This window comes from Bactrocera tryoni, unplaced genomic scaffold (assembly GCF_016617805.1).
Source record: "Bactrocera tryoni isolate S06 unplaced genomic scaffold, CSIRO_BtryS06_freeze2 scaffold_25, whole genome shotgun sequence".
Lineage (NCBI taxonomy): Eukaryota > Metazoa > Arthropoda > Insecta > Diptera > Tephritidae > Bactrocera > Bactrocera tryoni.
Genome location: NW_024395977.1, coordinates 28,132,223 through 28,146,754, shown reverse-complemented (window position 1 = coordinate 28,146,754; position 14,532 = coordinate 28,132,223). Strand labels below are relative to the sequence as shown.

The 14,532-nt window shown below is 36.8% G+C and overlaps 1 pseudogene; it reads left to right on the top strand.

Annotated features, from left to right (window-relative positions):
• The first annotated feature begins 7,846 nt into the window (after positions 1 to 7,846).
• Positions 7,847 to 9,561, top strand: LOC120780526 (annotated as a pseudogene).
• Positions 9,562 to 14,532: the final 4,971 nt, after the last annotated feature.

Below are 14,532 nucleotides of genomic sequence, written 5' to 3'. Positions count from 1 at the left end.
GTATTTGTGTAACTGCTGTGTATTCTCCAAAGAAATCGTTGGAGGTATATTGATTTGGTCACCTAGTTGACCTTGCTGTGCCTCGACTCACAGCCTCTGAATATTTCTTGGATAGCAGTAAGATCACTGCGTTTAGTCTCTGCTAAAACGGCTTATGTGATCAGTTTAATATGTGGGAATATATGCCTGTCTTACAATTATTATCTTTATTTAGTCAATATGCGGGAATATACACCCGTCTTACAATTTAATTTTGCCTGTATATTAATAACAGGGCTTACTTTATTTTATTTGCCTGTATTTTTTATCATATCAGGGCTTTTTTAAATTTGGCTGAGCTCTTTTTTTTAAGGCTAGTGTTGAAGTTTAATAGCGTTCGCGGAAGATGAATTGTATTAACGCGGATTGAAATAAAAAGCGTGTTATGCGGTCGAATTCCTTTATTAAAGAGAGAGATAAAGCGGAAGCTGGTTTGACAGCAAGCACATAAGTGCTGCCCAGGAAGCTTCAAACATATGTTTAGAAAGATGATGCCAGATAGGCGAACATTCAGGCCGCCTTGAACAACAGTTCAAAAAACGACAATTTTAATTAAAATCTAAGAATATCATATAGAAAATATGTCCCCCTTTTTTGGTAGTAGCGAAGTGCTGTCTATTTGACACAATTATTTGCCAACGTTGAAATATAGTTCCCTTGAAGACCTCAACGTCAGGATCGGGAAGTGCCTTTAGCGGTTCACCAATCATGAAGTGTCCAGGAGTGAGGACTTCAAAGTCATTTACATTTGTAGCAAGAAAGCAAATAGGACGCGAGTTTACACAGTCTTCAACTTCAGTCAGTACTGTTGCAAATTCTTCTTAAGTTAAAAGCGAAGTATCTAAGGCCCGCTTAAGATGATATTTGATACGTTTTATACCAGCCTCCCAGAAGCCATCCATGTGAGGGGCGCTTGGAGGATTGAAATGCCAAAATATTTGGGCGTTTGCGAAATATGATGACACTCTTTCATCGCGAATGCAGCGTTCACAGACTAATCGTAATTCCTTTTTAGCACCCACGAAGTTAGTGTCGTTGTCAGAGTAAATGTGCTGACAGTACCCTCACCGGTTAGTAAAAAAAGCAGCGATGAAAGCAATTGAAGAAAGGTCTCCAGCAAGTTCGAGATGCATTGCATCAGTACTCATGCAAATAAATGAGCATATGTATGCCTTTGTAGATTTTGCACCTTTTTCATGCGTAAACTTCACGGCGTAAGGGCCAGCGTAATTGACTGCACTATGTAAAAAACATCTGGTTGAAGTGACTCGACTTGGAGGCAGATCAGCCATGAGTTGTTGTAATGGTTAACAACTCAGTCGTCTACAACGAATGCATTTTCGATATCTACCACGGACGAGGTTACGAATGCCTGGCCATGACTATGTAATGTTAAAAGATGTACTTCTGCTGCGATTAATTAAGCGAGCGGTGATTTTTTCGGCACTATTATAGGATGTTTAACATAATCCGAAAGCAGTGCGTTTTTGATGCGGCCTCCTCCTCGTATGATACCATTTGCGTCTAGAAAAGGACTGCTTCGTGTATGTATTTTCTCTGCAATTAGAAATTTTCTTTTTAAAAACAATAAATTGAGTATACTTTACCAATGCTGTTTCAGCGTTTTGAATTTCAGCGCAGGACAAGCTGCCGGATTTTCGTATCCCGGCGTTAGCCCTTGCGTTATTGATGAAGCGTAATAAATAAGCGGTGATACGTTTAAGTTTGCTGAATGAAAAATACTTCGTCAAAAAATCCCAATCGTCACTAGTTTGCGTCAGCAGCGTTACAGCGTCGCTAGATTTTAGCTCGAGATCTGTAGTGTGTGATTCTGCAGAAATCGGCCAGTTACTGTTGTTCTCGTGTATCCATTGCGGACCATGCCACCAGAGTTGATGTGTGAGAAGCTGCGATAGTAATATGCCCCTTGAAGCGAAGTCAGCGGGATTGTGCTCTGACGCAAAATGCCTCCAGTGCGTTGTGCTGGTAGAACATCTTGTACTGCAATCGCGATCGGCCACGAATACTGACTAACGACTAGGGTTGCCTTGTAACCACGCCAAGGTAATCATTGATTGAACTTGCTTTACTAGCTTTGCTCCCAAATGAGCTGCACAAAGCTCAAGTCGTGGTAACGAAATAGTTTTCAGAGGCGCTACTCTTGTTTTCGCTGCTACTAGTACGACCTTAATCGTACCGTGCGGAAATTGTGTGACAGTAAAGTGCGGCTGCGTATGCGACTTCTGATGTCGTCGGTAAAAATGTGATACTGAGAGTCAGAAGTTTTGCTAGTTCCTAACCAGCGGTTTAATTTTAGCGCTGATAGTTTCGGTAATTCACGACGATATGCCAGCCAGTCCCTCGCAATTTCTGAAGGAACTGGTTCATCCCAATCCACATTTGAGCGCCAAAGCTTCTGTAACCAAATGTTAGAGCGGATTGTACAGGGCGCGATCAAACCCAGCGGATCGAATACCTTACTTGAGTCGGAGAGAAACGTTCGTTTTGTAAGTTTAGGAGGCAGGTCGTTAAAACTCACTGCTATAGAAAGCCAATCGTTGTTTGTGTGCCATATGGTACCGGGAGTGCGGATCTAGTCTCCATCGGCTAAGAGATGCGAAATTTGTTTAGATGCGCGTGGTATCATATCTCCAAGCATTTGAGAATTAGTTCCCCATTTGCGTAGTTCGAACCCACTTTCAGAGAGCGCGTGGGAGACTTTTTTTTTGTAAGTAAAGCGAGTTCATCAAATGTATCAGCACCAGATAGTAAGTCATCCATGTAAAAGTCTGACCGTATAACTTCAATGACTTCCTTGCTTCCTTTCATCCATTCCAATTAAAATATCTATTGGTCCGGGCTGGGAGTAATAGCGGTCGGCTAATGGCAAATCCGTAAGATGCGGCCAAGAAGTCGTCGGTAAAGCGGAGGTTGGAAGATCGTTAGTAATTTTTTGTAAGATGAGCGTACTTACTTGCCTTTGCAGGGCCTCCTTGTAGTGACCCAATCCCAGTGACGTGAATGGATGACAGCGTTCTGGGAAGGCGCAAGCGTTGAACACAGGCTTCGGTGACGAATGAGGCATGCGAACCGTTGTCAAGAAGTGCGCGAGCGGGTTGCCAACGACCGGTATAGTCTTGTACCCTAATTTTAGTGGTTGCTAGTAGAATGACGCGATTAGCGTCGGCGTAGTGTGCGGTTACATTTAAACGTTGTTCATTTGAAAGAGCATTGAGCTTTGCCGGTTGATTGGTAAAGTTTCCGTGAAGTTAGGTATGATGACGTCGTTGGCATATGCGACACGACGATGTGCTATGACAGTTAGCAAAGATATGCCCTTTGCTGAGACAATTTATACACGTACCTAATTTCTTAATAGCAGTTAGTTTACCCTTGGAGTCGTGTTGGCTGAACCGTGAGCAAACGTAGATTTTATGATCACCATTGCAATAAGAACAACGCGGCCCTTTAGTAGCGGTAGTAGTGATATTTACTTCTGGCTCTGTAAATGCCGTATGGAAAACATTCTCTGTTGTTGTTGTTGTCTTTTCGGTAGTGTTGAGTAATGATACCATCTCCAGTGAGCGTGCGCGGTTTTCAAGAAATTCTCGAAGAACGCAGAAAGGTGGTAGATCGTCCATGACGAGCGATAATTCCCATTGCTTACGGGTTTCATGTGCTAACTTTGAAACGGTTAGGTGAACGAGCCAGTCATCCCAGAATTCGACCGGTCGTTCGAGTGCACGTAGATCGCCAACGTGTTGAGTATAGAATTTAGCACTTGCTTTATTCCCTTAGATGTATCCTTGGCTGCACTCCCAACTGCCATGAGTGCTTTGATGTGGCTGTACACCATGACACGCAGGACCTTGTACCTCGTGGTCAGTAAGTCCCAAGCTTCAGTGTAATTGCTATCACATACCTCTAAGCTACTCACCAAATTGAATGCTTCCCCATTCAAACAGTTTCGCAAATAGTGTAATTTTTGTCCGTCCGACAAATTAACATCCGTATGAATGAGTGAGCAAAAAGCACCATGAAAAGGAAGCCATTGAGTGGGATCACCACTAAATGACGGCAACTGTAGCTTTGGAAGCGGCAACTGTAGCTTTGGAACGGCAACTGTAGCTTTGAACGGTAATTTGCAATGTCTGCTGCCTTGAGTTGCGCACAGGCGTTTAAAGTTAGCTTTGGCGGTGCTGTACCACTCCTCATCTTGTATGCATGCCTGCTCCTCCATGGAAACGTTCTCGTCACCACATGTGAGTTCCACCTCTTGTTGTGCCACGCAAAACCGAATCCATTGCTCCTCCAACAATTGGAGGTAAGTAGTTATTACCTCAGTGTCTACCGGCAGAGCATCCACTTTGCTAGATTGCAAAAAGCGTTTGATAGCATTTAGCGCGGAGTCGCGAATTTTAGCCCAAGACATCATTAATATTAAAAATGCGGAAAAATAATGAAAATAATAGCGAATTTGAGGAATATCATTAATATGCGATGATATCCGGCTCGAAGGACCAAAGTATGTTGAAGTTTAATAGCGTTCGCGGAAGATGAATTGTATTAACGCGGATTGAAATAGAAAGCGTGCTATGCGGTCGAATTCCTTTATTGAAGAGAGAGATAAAACGGAAGCTGGTTTGACAGTAAGCACATAAGTGCTGCCCAGGAAGCTTCAAATATATGTTTAGAAAGATGATGCCAGATATGCGCGAACAGCTCGATAGGACCAAATATTTAATTTGATTTATGTTGCTAATATGCGGGAATATGCACCCGTCATAAAATTTTTTTTTTTTATGTTGTTATTATGCGGGAATATACACCCGTCTTACAATTATTATTTTTATGCCGTTAATATGCGGAAATATACACCCGTCTTACTATTATATTATTTTGTTTTAATTTGCCTGTATTTTGAACAGGGCTTTTCTGTACATTGCCTGTTTTGTAAATACAGGACTTTTTAATTTTGGCCGAGCACTAAATCTGGCACGAAAGACCAAATGTTTTGAACTCAATAAAGAATTTGTCATTCCTTACCACAGGTGGGGGAAATGAAACGTCTTTGTTTCAGTGAGAATTTATACTTTCTAATTTTTGATTTGGTATTTTCATTGTTTATATATAATACTATTTTAGAAAACTATCTTAAATAACTAAATATATGTGTATGTGTGTATGTATGTATTGCAGCATATTGTTTTTACCCTGCCAACCACGCCCAGTAGCAAAATAATTCACTACTGAAAAAAGTAGGCGAGTTGGTAATGGGTTGCGGGGCAAGAAACGAAAAAAATTTCGCTTTAAAATCGTTGTTGTTATCTTCAAGAAATGTGCGAACTTTATTCATATGAGTTGGTCATCCGCACAACTGATCGACCCAGCCCTCTGGGTATGTGAGCGCTTCAGTACTAAATTTCATAGGATATAGGTTGTGTGATAAAACCGATGCTTTTTTGTTGTTGTTCTTTTCTGAAAATAATTGGTATCCGTTAGTTCTGCCACGACGCCGACAATTGTTGTCTTTCAATTTTAATGATTGTCGTTTTTAGTAAATTTTAAGTATCGGTTGAAAGCGCTCGCGTGTGAAGTATTAAAAGTTATTTAAGTTTGTACAGCAAACGTCATCAAATTAAATTATGATGGCCTGCAAGACAAGGTGGCATTCAAGAAGTTTGAGTGCCTAAATAATGCCATATATGGTAAATTTTACTTTTCCGTAATTAATAAGTCTTTGTTTTGATACACTTTGTTTATTTTTTTTAGAAGCAATGCAAGTGGAAGGTTTCACTAAAGGCGATTATGAGCGGGAGCTCAAAAGAGCTTTCAAGATGGGTAAAAACCGATATCACAAAGCGGGCTCTTTGAAAAAGCAAAAAGATAAACAAATATAATAAATTAAAGTATGAAAACAATTAATTTAAGTAACATTGACATTATTTTTATACTCTCGCAACAATGTTGCTAAGGAGAGTATTATAGTTTTGTTCACATAACGGTTGTTTGTAAGTCCTAAAACTAAAAGAGTCAGATAAGGGGTTATATATACCAAAGTGATCAGGGTGACGAGTAGAGTCGAAATCCGGATGTCTGTCTGTCCGTCCGTCCGCCCGTGCAAGCTGTAACTTGAGTAAAAATTGAGATATCATGATGAAACTTGGTACACGTATTCCTTGGCTCCATAAGAAGGTTAAGTTCGAAGATGGGCAAAATCGGCCAACTGCCACGCCCACAAAATGGCGGAAACCGAAAACCTATAAAGTGTCATAACTAAGCCATAAATAAAGATATTAAAGTGAAATTTGGCACAAAGGATCGCATTAGGTGAGCGTGGCCCCGCCACCTACTAAGTTTTTTGTACATATCTCGGAAACTACTATAGCTATGTCAACCAAACCCCATAGAGTCGTTTCCTTCAGACATTTCCACAGCAGTTCAAAAATGGAAGAAATCGGATAATAACCACGCCCACCTCCCATACAAAGGTTATGTTGAAAATCACTAAAAGTGCGTTAACCGACTAACAAAAAACGTCAGAAACACTAAATTTTACGGAAGAAATGACAGAAGGAAGCTGCACCTAGGCTTTTTTTAAAAATTGAAAATGGGCGTGGCCTCGCCCACTTATGGACCAAAAACAATATCTCAGGAACTACTAAACCGATTTCAATGAAATTCGGTATATAATATTTTCTTAACACCCTGATGACATGTACGAAATATGGGTGAAATCGGTTCACAACCACACCTTCTTCCAATATAACGCCATTTTGAATTCCATCTGATGCCTTTTCTGTATAATACGAGTATATACATTAGGAACCAATGATAATAGCGGAATAAAACTTTACAAAAATACGGTATTTGAAAAATATGTAAATGACGTATAATGAAATCTCGATTATCACTTTATCATGCGAGAGTATAAAATGTTCGGTGACACCCGAACTTAGCCCTTCCTTACTTGTTAAATGTAAAATCTTAATTATAGTAATTTGTACTGAAATGGATTTCTTTATTATTTCTAATTGAATTAAAAAATATAAAACTATAAGATATTTATTTTGGATTCGTTTTAGTAGGAAATGCGCACAACTGATAAATTCGTATACCCAGGTATGTGAGCCGGTAATGCTTACAACTGACTAATTCATGTCTTCAGATATATAGCTTGGTAATGCGTACAGCTGATCGATTTGTATCCCTGGGTATGTGAGTTGATCAGTTCTGAAATTCCTAGGACATCGCTGTGTTAAAATTCAACAATGAATTCAGCAGTAAGACCCTCACTTTGGCTCTTACCAACTCATACACTACCTATTACCTTTTGCTAGTGGGCGGCTACCCACATTTTTTCTCTATACACTAACACCAACGCACATTTTCGGGTTATTTTTTGTTTAAGCGGCAAATACACGACACGAACATTTGCGCGAACATTCCCGTTATGTCATGTTTCTGCGAACTTTTCTGTCATGTATGGTGGTGTTTGACAGTTCGCGCGAATGTTCGCGAAAAATCAAAACATTTTAATTTTTGGCGAACATTTGCGCGAACTGTTCGTGCGTGTATGGCGAAATAGCTCATAATCGTAGTAGTTTCTGAACGGAACAGACGTGCGCGGAGTGGAAGTAAAATGGACAACAAAAAATTTATAAGTGAATTTATTGAAATATATAAATCTTTGCCATCATTGTGGCAAGTAAAAAGTAAAGATTATTGCAATAGAAATAAAAAGAATAATGATTATTCGATTTTAATCGAAAAATTGAAAGAAGTAGATCCTGATGCCACAAAGGATACAGTCGTAAAAAAAATAAGTAGTTTGCGGGCGCAATACCGGCGTGAGTCAAAAAAAAAGAGAGATAGCTTGAAGTCTGGTGCTGGTGCTGAGGATGAATATGTTCCTACTCTTTGGTGCTATGATTTGCTATCCTCTTTAAAAGATCAAGAAGAACCTATGGCAGGCGTTACCACAATGCAGGATGAAAATACAAACCCATTAGAGGTAAGAAAAAAAGTCAAAATTTTATTGTTTCTTTTTTTTTTGTGAACACAAACATTCATTTTGTTTTTATTCCGCAAATGATTCACTTTCTTATATTTAATATATTGTTCTGCCACGGAACAGCTCCCACTGTATTAAAATAATTACAATATTTTTCTCGAGTAGTTTTTGCTAAGTTGGATGCATTCTTTGCACTTGAAGCTTGAAGAGCTGTAAGTCCATGGTCATTATGCCAATCGGCGTATTCTATCGCTCCGGGATCTGTTTCTTCAACATCGAATCCACCTTCAAAATACGTCTCCTCATTTTGCCTCCGTAAAAAGTTATGCAAGTAGCAACAGGTTAACACAATTTTCGTGACTTTTTCTGGTGATAAATTAATAGTTTGTAGGAGAATTCTAAATCTTGATGCTAAAATGCCAAAACAGTTTTCAACAATTCTTCTCACCCGAGAAAGCCTGTAGTTAAAAATTATTTCTTCTTCCTTGAGTGTGTTGTGGCTAAATGGCTTCATGATATTTTCTAACAGGGGAAAAGCATCGTCAGCTACGAATACAAATGGTAGTTTTTCTGCGCAGTTTGGAAGCGGCTGAGGGTCAGGAATTTTCAATGTTTTATTTTTTAGAGATGAAAAAAATTTTGTTTCGCTAAAAAGGCCGGCATCAGACGCTCTTCCATTTGTGCCAACATCCACCATCAAAAATTCGTAATTAGCATTAACCACTGCCATTAAAATGATCGAAAAATTTTTTTTATAATTATAATAAAAAGATCCAGATCCAGGTGGCTTTGTTATATTGACGTGTTTTCCATCAATTGCGCCTATACAATTTGGGAAGTTCCAGCGTGCATCAAGATTTTTCGCTTCTACCTTCCAATCTTTTTCTGTTTGTGGAAGCTGAAAAGTAATGAAAAACTTATAAATCTTTCTTTTTAGGAATTCACTGTTCGACCAAGCAAAAGAAAAGTTTCTGAAGAAGATAATCTTATTAAAATTGCATGCGAGAGACTTGCCAACAGCCGCGAACCCTCAGAAGGTGACTCCTTGGCTCAATCGTGGGCTTCGCAATATAATGAAATGGAGGCCTCCCAGAAAACGATTGCGCGAAAAATCATATCCGATGTTTTATTCCAAGGTTGCTTGGGAGCATTGCAATTTGGACACGCGATGCAAATCCAAAATGTTTTTAACCCAAATCAAATGTTAACACCAAATGTCATTCCGCAATACCCAATGCGCACGTCTACGCAACTTAACTACGCGGTGCCCCAACACATGCAGAATTACACAATAAGAGTTCCGACACCTTTAAGTAGCGGCTCGTCCATAAACAGTAGCAGAATGTCACCTCAAGTCACACAAAACGTACGAATCGTTGAAGATACATCATTCATTAATTTGAGCTCGGTAGAAAACTTACAAAATTTCTTTGCATCGTTTGAATCGGACGAATAATTTATTTTTATTTTTACCAATAATTTTAAGACACACATATGTACACATGAAACTTTTCTTGTTTAGTCGAAAACAAATAATTTAATCAATAAATAATTACCTTAATAAAATCTTTCAATTGACTTATTATGGCATCACAAGTCTCTGTAACTATTTTCCCAATCGTTTGGGGCGCAATTGCTGTCAAAAATTTTAAGTCTTCAAAGCTATTGCCACTACCTAGAAAGCGCAAAGTTAAAGCAAGGCGGTGATGAGGGGGAATCGCTTCTCTCATTATTGTATCCTGTTTCGTTATGAGTGGCAACATTTTTTGTAAAAGTTGGTCAAATGTTGCCTTGCTCATACGAACGTAATTTTTAAAATCATTTTGTGACGTGAATTCCAGTTCTTTAATAAGCTCACTTTGTCCAAGAACTGCTCGTTTTTTAAACCATTCTTTGCACCAAATTCTTTTTTTGCGATGTTCTCTGTTTTTTCTACGCTTAATTGCCACAGCGAGCAATATTGCTGCAGCACAATTGCTGTCCGTATTCATCGCTGTCTGAAAGAGAACTAATGTTCGGCAAAAAGTTCGTATGGTGTATGGCCAAAGCTGCGAACAAGATTGCGGAATGTTCGCGGAAATGTTCGTGTCGTGTATTTGCCGCTTTACCTAAATGCGATGAAAAAAGTTTCTTTCATTTCTTGATTTATTTGAATGAGTGCGAAGGAGAAAACATAATTGTCAATAGTGCCAAAAGACAATCCCAAAAAGGGTAATAAATAAAATGATGAAAATTATTTTTTTAAATTAAATATATTTTTATTTACAGAATGTTGCCGTTAATATTTTTAATTACAATAAATTACCCTTTTATGTAAATATGTGTTAAAAATAATAAAATTAATAACTTGAAAATTAAAAAGTTTTCTTTGAAATTTTAAGAAATTTTTAAAGTAGGAATCAAAAAATGCAACCCTGTATCAGCTATTTAAAATGCAACCCTGCATCAGTCGTCGATTGGTATTTCTTATCTTATCTTATTTAATGGCAAATTTACTGACACATTTAGACTCAACAACTTAAATAATGAAGAATCAAAAAAAATGAATAAACTGCTGGAGAAACACCAAACTTTTTTTTACAAGGAAAGTGAGAAACTTACATTCACTCACAAAATTAAACCCGGAATAAAAACTATTCATGAATATCCAATTTACGTTAAATATTATAGGTACCCAGAAGTAAATAAAGCGGAAGGTAATAAATAAAAGATATTCTAGAACAAAAAATAATTTCCCACAGTATCTAAAAAGCTAGATGCTTCAGGTAAAGAAAGGTGGAGAATCATTGTAGATTACCGTAAGTTAAACAATATCACTGTGGATGACAAGAACCCCATTCCAAACATGGAGGAGATACTGGACATGTTAAGTAGCTGTTTATACTTCACGACAATTCATTTGGCGCAATTATTCCACCAAATCGAAATGGATCCAATAGATAAACAAAAAAAGCCTTTTCTACCCAAAATGGCCACTTCGAATTTTTGAGTATGCCATTCGGTTTTAAACATGTGCCAGCCACCTTTCAAAGACTGATAAATACAGTTTGGACGGTCTAATTGGGAAAGTTTGCTCGGTTTATTTAGATTACATAGTAGTTTTCAATACATCTCTGCAGTAGCATATCAAATCGCTCGATAAAGTGTTTCAAAGATTCGCTGAAGCGAATCTAAAAGTGCAACCGGACAAAAGTGAATTTAAAAAAAAAGAAACCGAGTTTCTTGGCCATGTTATTACCCCCTACCTTTTGCAATAAAACCAAATCCTAATAAAATTTTAAATTATCCGATTCCCAAAACGGAGAGGGAAAAATAAAACAATGTTTGGGTTTAGCGGGATTTTACCGCAAATTCATTCAACATTTTTAAAAAATTACAAAACCCTTAACAAATTACTTAAAGAAAGGCAATGTAGAGAATAATTCAGATAAAAAAATTATCAGAGCCATAGTAGAAACTATAAAGTTATTAATAACAAACGTGCCCATCCTGATGTATCCAAATTATGAGAAGTTGTTTACGTTAACGACAGATGGCTCTAATGTAGCATTAGGAGCAGTATTAAGCCATCATGAACATGAGTTGAATTATTCGGCAACAGAAAAATAACTGTTGGCAATTGTATTGGCTGCGAAGTATTTTAGATCATATTTATATGGCAGAAAATTTTTTACAAATAGTGATCATCGCCGTCTGCAGTGGTTACATAATTTAAAAGAGCCAAATGCAAAACTTCAACGATGGAAGATTATGTTGAATGAGTACGATTTTGAAATACATTCCTGGTAAAGAAAACCACATTGTCAATGTGCTATCTCGTGTTAGAATTGAAGAATGTAACGTTAATGAAGTAACTGCTTCGAATGTAGACACAATTCATTCCGCTGACGAAGACTCCGGTGAGTTTATTAGAATTTCCGAAAGGCCATTGAACGTATTCAAAAACCAACTTAAACTAATAAGATCTAACCAAAATTTTACAAGCACATGCAAAATATTTTCTAAAATTACTACTATAACTTATACGGAACTAACCACTGAGTTTATAAAGGATATAATTAAAACATATTTGTTAAACAAATATACAGCAATAATTATGCAAGATGTCGACGACTTTGTACAATTTCAAAGCATTTATAATAGTCTGATCACTTCAAACAGATTTAAAATGTACCGTACCATGAAGGAATCATAAAATATTGAGGATTATTTGGCCTTCTAATCAAAAGTAATAGAATTTTACCTAGAAGGACTGCATCAGCGAATCGAAAAAGTTGCAAATTGCTTCAAGAAAAAATATTACCACCCTAATTACGTTAAGGAGATACCTAAAATAATTAATGAATGTGAGTTATGCAACCATCGCAAAACCACCGCATTTCGTACAAATTATCATTTACGCCTCCTGTGTATGAGGCTCGAGAAAAGTTTGTAGTAGGCTTTTGGAATGACGAAAATTATTTAACATGTATTGATTTTTTTAAATTGGTTAGAAACTAAGAAAACCTTCTTAAAGATTTTTAATTTTACGGAACCTCCGAAAGCCAGGACCAAGGTATCAATAATGTTAGCAGAAAGCAGTGGTGTCAAAAATTGAATATAGCAGTCGAAGTCACAACTGGGAAAACTGGTATTGGTAACATAGAGCGGTTTCATAAAACGATGAATGAAAAACTGCGAATTATTTGTAGCTCTGGGGTAAAGAATACCTTCAAATTGAACAAGCATTATTTACCTACAATCATGCTATTTCTTATTCCATTACAGGCGAAAGTCCGTATAACATGTTATACAGGGGTGAATCTGATAGTTGTCGGAACCAGAATTGAAACCGATCACAAAAAGCAGGAGGTGTCATGAATTGAGATATTATTGGTTTGATATTCGAAACAGAATTTGTATCGGTTTTGGGTGTCACGGAATTCAATTTTATCGGTTTTGCTGTCAGAAACAAATCAAGAAGATAGTCGCACACATATTTGAATTGTAAGTTAAGAAATCAAGTTATTTTATTGTTACAAATTAATTTATCTTTATTTCTATAGGGGAAAACATTAGAACAAAACACGAAATGTCTTAACTATTGAGTTTTGGAAAAAATGCGGATATTTAAGAGGGGAGCAGTTTTTAGAGGCTTAAAAAAGTCTTTTTTTTTAGCTTTTTTTGGGAGGGAAAGAAATAAATGATTAAAGCGAAATTTGTAGGGCTTATATTTATACATACATATGTACTATAATATATATTTAAATATCATCCACAAATTTTTTGGATACGAAATCTTTAACATTCTGCCTTTGAAAAGCAATTGCCAGATGCTTCTCGCATGTGCATATGCCAGACGGCAGGCAGGATGCAAGTCGAGGTTTCCATCGGAAACAAAAAATTCAAAGAGATTCATATTTTTTAATAACTTATGTTCAAGTTAAGTTTGAAAAATTTTTAAAGAGATTTAAGCAAAAAATAATTCATTTTTATCAAGCTTCTAAAGCAGGCTCCCTGTAAAATGTAATAAACGTAATTTAACACCCAAATGCGTCTTTATTCGTTCGATAAATGTTATCTCTTAAAATCTTTTTTAATTCGGAACTCATTAAAAACTTTAATAGTATTACTTCCAAATGTATTCATTTGCAAGTTTGTGTGTCACATTAGTGAACAACTGATTCGATTATTGGTTTTGCATATTTTCGAAAAGACTAAAATCCAATCAGATTCTGTGACACCATTGATAATCAGAATTGGTTTGCAATTCTGACAGCTAAGCAATTCTGTCTTGGATTCCACAACACCCCTGATTAACTCAAATAAAGTATCTTTAACCTCTTACCGCTGGTGGGGGGAAAATAAAGACTTATATGAGCTGAGAATTTATTCATTCTTATTTTATTTTGTATTTTCCTTGCTTATATACAAATTTTAAAACTATCTTAAATAACTAAATACATTTATGTGTATATAAGTAAGTTTGTATGTATTGCAGCATATTGTTTAATGCTGCTTGACATGGGGTTATTTTCCAGTAAACAATTTAATACATGTGTGTGTGTGTATGTGTTTAATCTTATCTATTCTGTAAATTTATGACATGTGTCCCTATGCATTTCTATTTTTATTGGATGCGCATTGCATGTAAATGCATGACTATGTTTATGTCCAGACATACATATGTATGTATGTATGTTTGAAAATATTGTATTTCTTATGTTATTAATATTCTACCTGTTGGGAATATTGACAATGATTCTATCAGCATGATTCGCTTTACATTTATAACGGAAATATAGTATTAAAAGGCATAATATTACAATTACTACTAACACTAAAGATACATGTCCGCTATGGTTTCTTAAATTTAACTCACTTAATTTTAATTTGTTGTTGCTGATCTTGTCAATGCCTTCTCGTAGCATTTTCTGCTGTTCGCTGTCGTCTATGCTACTTATTTGAAGAGTAGTTATATGGTCCTCCGCTATTTCCTT